The following is an 8,579-nucleotide window of genomic DNA, read 5'->3' on the forward strand; positions in this document are numbered from 1 at the left end:
AAGGCAAAGGGGCATGTGCTCTGCAAAGGTAGAGTCCTATCTGTGCACGTGCCTGCTATGATGATCCTAAAAAGTTTCAAGTTGATAGCCCATTGTGAAGTGGATTTACAAAGGATTTAACACGTAAAATCAGATTTTACTTAACTAAGTTAAGAGATGGACCATGGGCATACCGAATTTGGTGTAATTTGGACCTATGGTTCATGAGAATACATTTTTCAAAGGTTTTCCAAAATGTCCAAGATGGAGGAAAATCTATCCTGACGGACCTTATGGGTCCTTGAAGTAAATCTGTTCAGCATGAGGAAAGACACTGACATACACGCGGCTATGAGGTTGTAAGTGAGACTGCTTACAACAGTGCCACCTATAGGCCAATTGGTGCCATTCTTTTTGACCAAGTTACTAGTGGCCTCTAGTTTCTGTGTGCCAAGTTAGAAAAATAAGTTACCAAGCTATACTTGAGTTATTTGACCATGTCAAGAAAAAAAAAACATATAAGAATAGCAATAGGTTTCCCAGCTAACTAATTATATCACTGCCAAAGTTTTGGCTTGGTGGCCATAAAAATTATCTCCATTGATCAAAAAGCAAAGAATAATTTAAGAATCCGAATTAGGAACCACTTTGGCCACTCTGTATACTTGATATCATAGCCATGCATTTCTGGAATGTTGCATTTGAGCAAAGATGCGAATGTATGTACATGCATCTCTGGAATACATTTTAAGGCAGGGATGGGCAACTCTAGTCCTCAGGGGCCGGAGTGGTGTGGTGTCACACTCTTCCCCCATCCCTAGCAAACGCAGCTGATTAAACTAATTGCATTCTAAATTAAAGATCATGATTAGTTGATTATTGGAGTCAGGTGTGTTAGCTGGGGCTGGGGCAAAAGTGTGACACCAATCAGGCCCCCGAGGACTGGAGTTGGCCATCCCTGTTTTAAGGCATTACATGCGTTTTAGCAAAGATGCAAATTTATCTTCATGTATTTCGAATACCTTTTAAATATATTGAAATGTATTATATATTTTTTGCTGGCGAAATTTCCAAAATGGGCCTCATACCCTTTTAATGTCTATGCTCATACCATCATGGGAACCTAATCATCCCCAGCTTCGTCCTCTCTCCTCCCCCTGTAACTCTTTTCACCAGGTCGTTGCTGTAAAAGATAATTATGTTCTCAGTCAATTTATCTGGTAAAATAAGGGTAAATAACTTTGCATTGGAAATAAATAACATATCAAATCCAATTGTATTCGTCACATGCGCCTGTCACGATCGTCAAAAGGAGCGGACCAATGCGCAGCGTTGCGAGTGAACATGATGACTTTATTATTTAAAGCAACCACGAAGAAAACAACAAATGACGATACGTGAAGTTCAAAATACTGATACAAACTAACAGCAACACGGAAACAATAACCCACAAAACAAAGGAGAAAACACACAGAATATATATGGCTCCCAATCAGAGATAACGAACCGACAGCTGACACTCGTTACCTCTGATTGGGAGTCATCGACCAATCACCACATGACACAAACAAAATGAAACTCACCCATCCCCAACACCACCAAATGAAATACACCCAACACAAGAAAATGAACAACCCTGGCTCAATATAAACGTCCATAGAGCCAGAGTGTTACAATACCCCCCTAAAGGTGCGAACTCCGGGCGCACCAACATCAGGACTAGGGGAGGGTCTGGGTGGGCGTCTGTCCATGGTGGCGGCTCTGGCCCCGGTCGTGATCCCCACCCCACCACAGTCACAACCTGCTTCGGTAGCCTCCTCCCAATGACCACCCTCCACCTAACCCCACCTGGACTAAGGGGCAACCCCGGACTAAGGGGCAGCATCGGCCTAAGGGGCAGCACCGGGCTAAGGGGCAGTACCGGACTACGGGGGCAGCACTGGGCTAAGGGGCGGCACCGGACTCAGGGGCAGCACCGGACTAAGGGGCAGCACCGGGCTAAAGGGCAGCACCGGGCTAAGGGGCATCACCTGACTAGATGGCGGATCCTGGCTGGCTAGCTCTGGCGGATCCTGGCGGGGGCGGCTCTGGCGGATCCTGGCGGACGGCTCTGGCGGATCCTGGCGGGACGGCTCTGGCGGATCCTGGCGGGACGGCTCTGGCGGATCCTGGCCGGGGCGGCTCTGGCGGATCCTGGCGGGACGGCTCTGGCGGATCCAGGCTGGACGGCTCTGGCGGATCCTGGCTGGACGGCTCTGGCGGATCCTGGCTGGACGGCTCTGGCGGATCCTGGCTGGACGGCTCTGGCGGATCCTGGCTGGACGGCTCTGGCGGATCCAGGCTGGACGGCTCTGGCGGACCCTGGCTGGACGGCTCTGGCGGACCCTGGCTGGACGGCTCTGGCGGATCCTGGCTGGACGGCTCTGGCGGATCCTGGCTGGCTGACGGATCTGGCTGCTCATGGCTGGCTGACGGATCTGGCTGCTCATGGCTGGCTAACGGATCTGGCTGCTCATGGCTGGCTGACGGATCTGGCTGCTCATGGCTGGCTGACGGATCTGGCTGCTCATGGCTGGCTGACGGATCTGGCTGCTCATGGCTGGCTGACGGATCTGGCTGCTCATGGCTGGCTGACGGATCTGGCTGCTCATGGCTGGCTGACGGATCTGGCTGCTCGTGGCTGGCTGACGGATCTGGCTGCTCCTGGCTGGCTGACGGATCTGGCTGCTCGTGGCTGGCTGACGGATCTGGCTGCTCGTGGCTGGCTGACGGATCTGGCTGCTCATGGCTGGCTGACGGATCTGGCTGCTCATGGCTGGCTGACGGATCTGGCTGCTCATGGCTGGCTGACGGGTCTGGCTGCTCATGGCTGGCTGACGGGTCTGGCTGCTCATGGCTGGCTGACGGATCTGGCTGCTCATGGCTGGCTGACGGATCTGGCTGCTCATGGCTGGCTGACGGATCTGGCTGCTCATGGCTGGCTGACGGATCTGGCCACTCATGGCTGGCGGAAGGCTCTGGCTGATCCCGTCTGGCGGAAGACTCTGGCTGCTCCTGTCTGGCGGAAGGCACTGGCTGATCCTGTCTGGCGGAAGGCTCTGGCTGATCCTGTCTGGCGGAAGGCTCTGGCTGATCCTGTCTGGCGGAAGGCTCTGGCTGATCCTGTCTGGCGGAAGGCTCTGGCTGATCCTGTCTGGCGGAAGGCTCTGGCTGATCCTGTCTGGCGGAGAGCTCTAGCGGCTCCGGTCTGGCGGACGGCTCTGAAGGCTCATGGCAGACGGGCGGCTTTGCAGGCTCAGTACAAACGGGCAGGTCAGACGGCGTTGGGCAGACGGGCAGTTCAGACGGCGTTGGGCAGACGGGCAGTTCAGACGGCGTTGGGCAGACGGGCAGTTCAGGCGCCGTTGGGCAGACGGGCAGTTCAGGCGCCGTTGGGCAGACGGGCAGTTCAGACGGCGTTGGGCAGACGGGCAGTTCAGGCGCCGTTGGGCAGACGGGCAGTTCAGACGGCGTTGGGCAGACGGACAGTTCAGACCCCATTGGGCAGACGGCAGACTCTGGCCGTCTGAGGCGCACCGTAGGCCTGGTGCGTGGTGCCGGAACTGGAGGTACCGGGCTGAGGACACGCATCTCAGGGCTAGTGCGGGGAGAAGCAACAGGGCATGCTTGACCCTGGGGACGCACCGTAGGCCTGATGCGTGGTGCCGGAACTGGAGGTACCGGGCTGAGGACACGCATCTCAGGGCTAGTGCGGGAAGCAGCAACAGGGCATGCTTGGCCCTGGGGACGCACCGTAGGCCTGATGCGTGGTGCCGGAACAGGGCATGCTGGACCCTGGGGACTCACCTCACGCCTAGTGCGGAGAGCAGGAACAGGCCGGGCTGGGCTGGCGACGCGCACCGTATCCCTGGTGCGAGTGGCCGGAACAGACCGGGCCGGGCTGGCGAAGCGCACCGTCTCCCTGGTGCGTGGAGTAGGAACAGGCCGGGCTGGGCTGGCGACGCGCACCGTATCCCTGGTGCGAGTGGCGGAACAGGCCGGGCCGGGCTGGCGTAGCACACCGTGGACCTGGTGCTTGGAGTAGGAACAGGCCGGTCCGTACCGGAACACACACCACTGGCCTCAACCGAGGATCAGGAACGGGCCGGACCGGACTGGCAACACACATCAGTCCTTCACGCCGTGCCACACACACTTCCCTCCTTCTACTCGCCAATGGCTCCCGTACTCAGTTAGCCTTCTCTCCTTTTCTCCCTGTGGCAGCCTCCTGCTGCCCAGTCGCCCAAGCCATGTGCCCCCCCAAAAAATTTATTGGGGTTGCCTCTCTTCCACGGGCTTCCAGCCTCGCCTCGCGCTGCCTCCTCGTACCACCTCCTCTCGGCTTTGGCTGCCTCCAGCTCTTCACGAGGGAGGCGATATTCTCCCGGTTGTGCCCAAGGATCCTTTCCGTCCAATAACTCTTCCCATGTCCCGACCTTAGGAGGCGTCCATAACTCCTGTGTAGGTAGGGTCCTGTTGCCGCTTGTTACGCTGCTTGGTCCTTTTGTGGTGGGTTATTCTGTCACGATCGTGTGAAGGAGCGGACCAATGCGCAGCGTTGCGAGTGAACATGATGACTTTATTATTTAAAGCAACCACGAAGAAAACAACAAATGACGATACGTGAAGTTCAAAATACTGATACAAACTAACAGCAACACGGAAACAATAACCCACAAAACAAAGGAGAAAACACACAGAATATATATGGCTCCCAATCAGAGATAACGAGCCGACAGCTGACACTCGTTACCTCTGATTGGGAGTCATCGACCAATCACCACATGACACAAACAAAATGAAACTCACCCATCCCCAACACCACCAAATGAAATACACCCAACACAAGAAAATGAACAACCCTGGCTCAATATAAACGTCCATAGAGCCAGAGTGTTACAGCGCCGAATACAACAGGTGTAGACCTTACAGTGAAATGCTTACTTACAAGCCCTTAACCAAGAATGCAGTTTTAAGAAAAATAAGTGTTAAGTAAAAAATAGATAAATAAAAAAATGTATTAAAGAGCAGCAGTAAAATAACAGTAGCGAGGCTATATACAGGGGGTACCGGTACAGCGTCAAATCAAATCAAATGTTATTTGTCACATACACGTGTTTAGCAGATGTTATAGCGGGTGTAGAAAAATGCATATACTTCTAGCTCCGACAGTGCAGTAATATCTAACAATTACACAACATATACCCAATACACACAAAAAAGTAAGGAATGGGATTTAAGAATATATACACATATGGACAAGCAATGACAGAGCAGCATGGACTAAGATACAGAAGAATATTATAGAATAGAATGCAGTATATACATATGAGTGAGTTTGAGTGGCGGGGTTAAGCATGAGAGTGCTGACTGTGACTAGAGTTGTTAAAGGCTCTGTCGCAGCCGGCGGCGGAGACTCATGGGCGGCGACAATTGGCCCAGGGTAGGGGAGGGAAGCAGGGAGTAGCTGATAGAGATCTGGTTGTTACGGGGGCAGTATAAAAAAATATATATATGTATTCACTAACTGTAAGTCGCTCTGGATAAGAGCGTCTGCTAAATGACTTAAATGTAAATGAGTAGTGCAAGATATGAAAACATTATTAAAGTGACTATTGTTCCATTTCTTAAAGTGGCCAGTGACTTCAATAGGCAGCAGCAGCCTCTAATGTGCTAGTGATGGCTATTTAACAGTCTGATGGCCTTGAGATAGAAGCTGTTTTTCATTATTTAGGTCCCAGCTTTGATGCACCTGTACTGACCTCGCCTTCTGGATGATAGCGGGGTGAACAGGCAGTGGCTCGGGTGGTTGATGTCCTTGATTATCTTTTTGGCCTTCCTGTGACATCGGGTGCTGTGTCTTGGAGGGCGGGTAGTTTGCCCCCGGTAATGCGTTCGGCAGACCGCACCACCCTCTGGAGAGCCCTGCAGTTGTGGGCGGTGCAGTTGCCGTACCAGGCGGTGATACAGCCAGACAGGATGCTCTCAATTGTGCATCTGTAAAAGTTTGTGAGGGTTTTAGGTGATAAGCCAAATTTCTTCAGCCTCCTGAGGTTGAAGAGTCTCTGTTGCGCCTTCTTCACCACACTGTCTGCGTGGGTGGACCATTTCAGTTTGTCGTGATGTGTACGCCAAGGAACTTGAAGCTTTCCACCTACTCCACTGCGGTCCCGTCGATGTGGATAGGGGGGTGCACCCTCTGCTGTTTCCTGAAGTCCACGATCATCTCCTTTGTTTTGTTGATGTTGAGTGAGAGGTTATTTTCCTGGCACCACACTCCCAGAGCCCTCACCTCCTCCCTGTAGGCGGTCTCGTCATTGTTGGTAATCAAGCCTACTACTGTTGTGTCGTCTGCAAACTTGATGATTGAGTTGGAGGTGTGCTTGTCCAAGCAGTCATGGGTGAACAGGGAGTACAGGAGGGGGTTGAACACGCACCCTTGTGGGGCCCCAGTGTTGAGGATCAGCGAAGTGGAGATGTTGTTTCCTACCTTCACCACCTGGGAGCGGCCCGTCAGGAAGTCCAGGACCCAGTTGCACAGGGCGGGGTTCAGACCCAGGGCCTCGAGCTTAATGATGAGCTTGGAGGGTACTATGGTGTTGAATGCTGAGCTATAGTCAATTAACAGCATTCTTACATAGGTATTCCTCTTGTCCAGATGGGATAGGGCAGTGTGCAGTGTGATGGCAATTGCATCGTCTGTGGATCTATTGGGGCGGTAAGCAAATTGAAGTGGGTCTAGGGTGACAGGTAAGGTAGAGATGATATGATCCTTGACTAAGCACTTCATGATAATATGTGCGGGGGAACAGGTTAGTCGAGGAAATTGAGGTAATATGTACATGTAGGTAGAGTTAAAGTGACTATGCATAGATAATAAACAGAGAGTAGCAGCAGTGTAAAAGAGGGGGGGGGGGGAATGCTAATTGTCCGGGTAGCCATTTCATTAGCTGTTCAGGAGTCTTATGGCTTGGGGGTAGAAGCTGTTAAGAAGCCTTTTGGACCTAGACTTAGTGCTCCGGTACCGCTTTCTGTGCGGTAGCAGAGAGAACAGTCTATGACTAGGGTGGCTGGAGTCTTTGACAATTTTTAGGGCCTTCCTCTGACACCGCCTGGTATAGAGGTCCTGGATGGCAGGAAGCTTGGCCCCAGTGATGTACTGGGCCGTACGCACTACCAGCTGTAGTGCCTTGCGGTCGGAGGCAGCACAGGCACATACCAGGCGGTGATGCAACCAGTCAGGATGCTCTCGAAGGTACAGCTGTGGAACTTTTTTGAGGATCTGAGGACCCATGCCAAATCTTTTAAGTCTCCTGAGGTGGAATAGACTTTGTCGTGCCCTCTTCATGACTGTGTTTGTTGGTGATGGGACACCAAGGAACTTGAAGCTCTCAACCTGCTCCACTACAGCCCCGTCGATGACAAATGGGGGCGTGCTCGGTCCTCTTTTTCCTGTTGTCCACAATCATCTCCTTTGTCTTGATCACGTTGAGGGAGAGGTTGTTATCCTGGCACCAAATGGCCAGGTCTCTGACCTTCTCCCTATAGGCTGTCTCATTGTTGTCTGTGATCAAGCCTACCACTGTTGTGTCGTCGGCAAACTTAATGATGGTGTTGGAGTCGTGCCTGGCCATGCAGTCATGGGTGAACAGGAGGGGACTGAGCACACACCCCTGAGGGGACCCCGTGTTGAGGATCAGCGTGGCAGATGTGTTGTTACCTACCCTTACCACCTGGGAGCGGCCCATCAGGAAGTCCAGGATCCAGTTGCAGAGGGAGGTGTTTAGTCCCAGGGTCCTTAGCTTAGTGATGAGCTTTGAGGGCACTATGGTGTTGAACGCTGAGCTGTAGTCAATGAATAGCATTCTCAAGTAGGTGTTCCTTTTGTCCAGGTGGGAAAGGGCAGTGTGGAGTGCAATAGAGATTGCATCATCTGTGGATCTGTTGGGGCTGTGTGCAAGTTGAAGTGGGTCTAGGGTTCCTGGGATAATGGTGTTGATGTGAGCCATGACCAGCCTTTCAAAGCACTTCATGGCTACAGACGTGAGTGCTACAGTTCGTTAGTCATTTAGGCAGGTTACCTTAGTGTTCTTGGGCACAGGGACTATGGTGGTCTGCTTGAAACATGTTGGTATTACAGACTCAGTCAGGGACATGTTGAAAATGTCAGTGAAGACACTTGCCAGTTGGTCAGCGCATGCTCGGAGTACACGTCCTGGTAATCCGTCTGGCCCTGCGGCCTTGTGAATGTTGACCTGTTTAAAGGTTTTACTCACATCGGCTACGTAGCGCGTGATCACACAGTCATCCGGAACAGCTGATGCTCTCATGCATACTTCAGTGTTGCTTGCCTTGAAGCGAGCATAGAAATAATTTAGCTTGTCTATTAGGCTCGTGTCACTGGGCAGGTCGCGGCTGTGCTTCACTTTGTAGTCTGTAATAGTTTGCAAGCCCTGCCACATTCGACGAGCGTCGGAGCCGGTGTAGTACGATTCAATCTTAGTGCTGTATTGACGCTTTTTCTGTTTGATGGTTCGTTGGAGGGCATAGCGGGATTTCTT

The sequence above is a fragment of the Coregonus clupeaformis genome, chromosome 1 (assembly GCF_020615455.1).
Source record: "Coregonus clupeaformis isolate EN_2021a chromosome 1, ASM2061545v1, whole genome shotgun sequence".
NCBI classification, from domain to species: domain Eukaryota; kingdom Metazoa; phylum Chordata; class Actinopteri; order Salmoniformes; family Salmonidae; genus Coregonus; species Coregonus clupeaformis.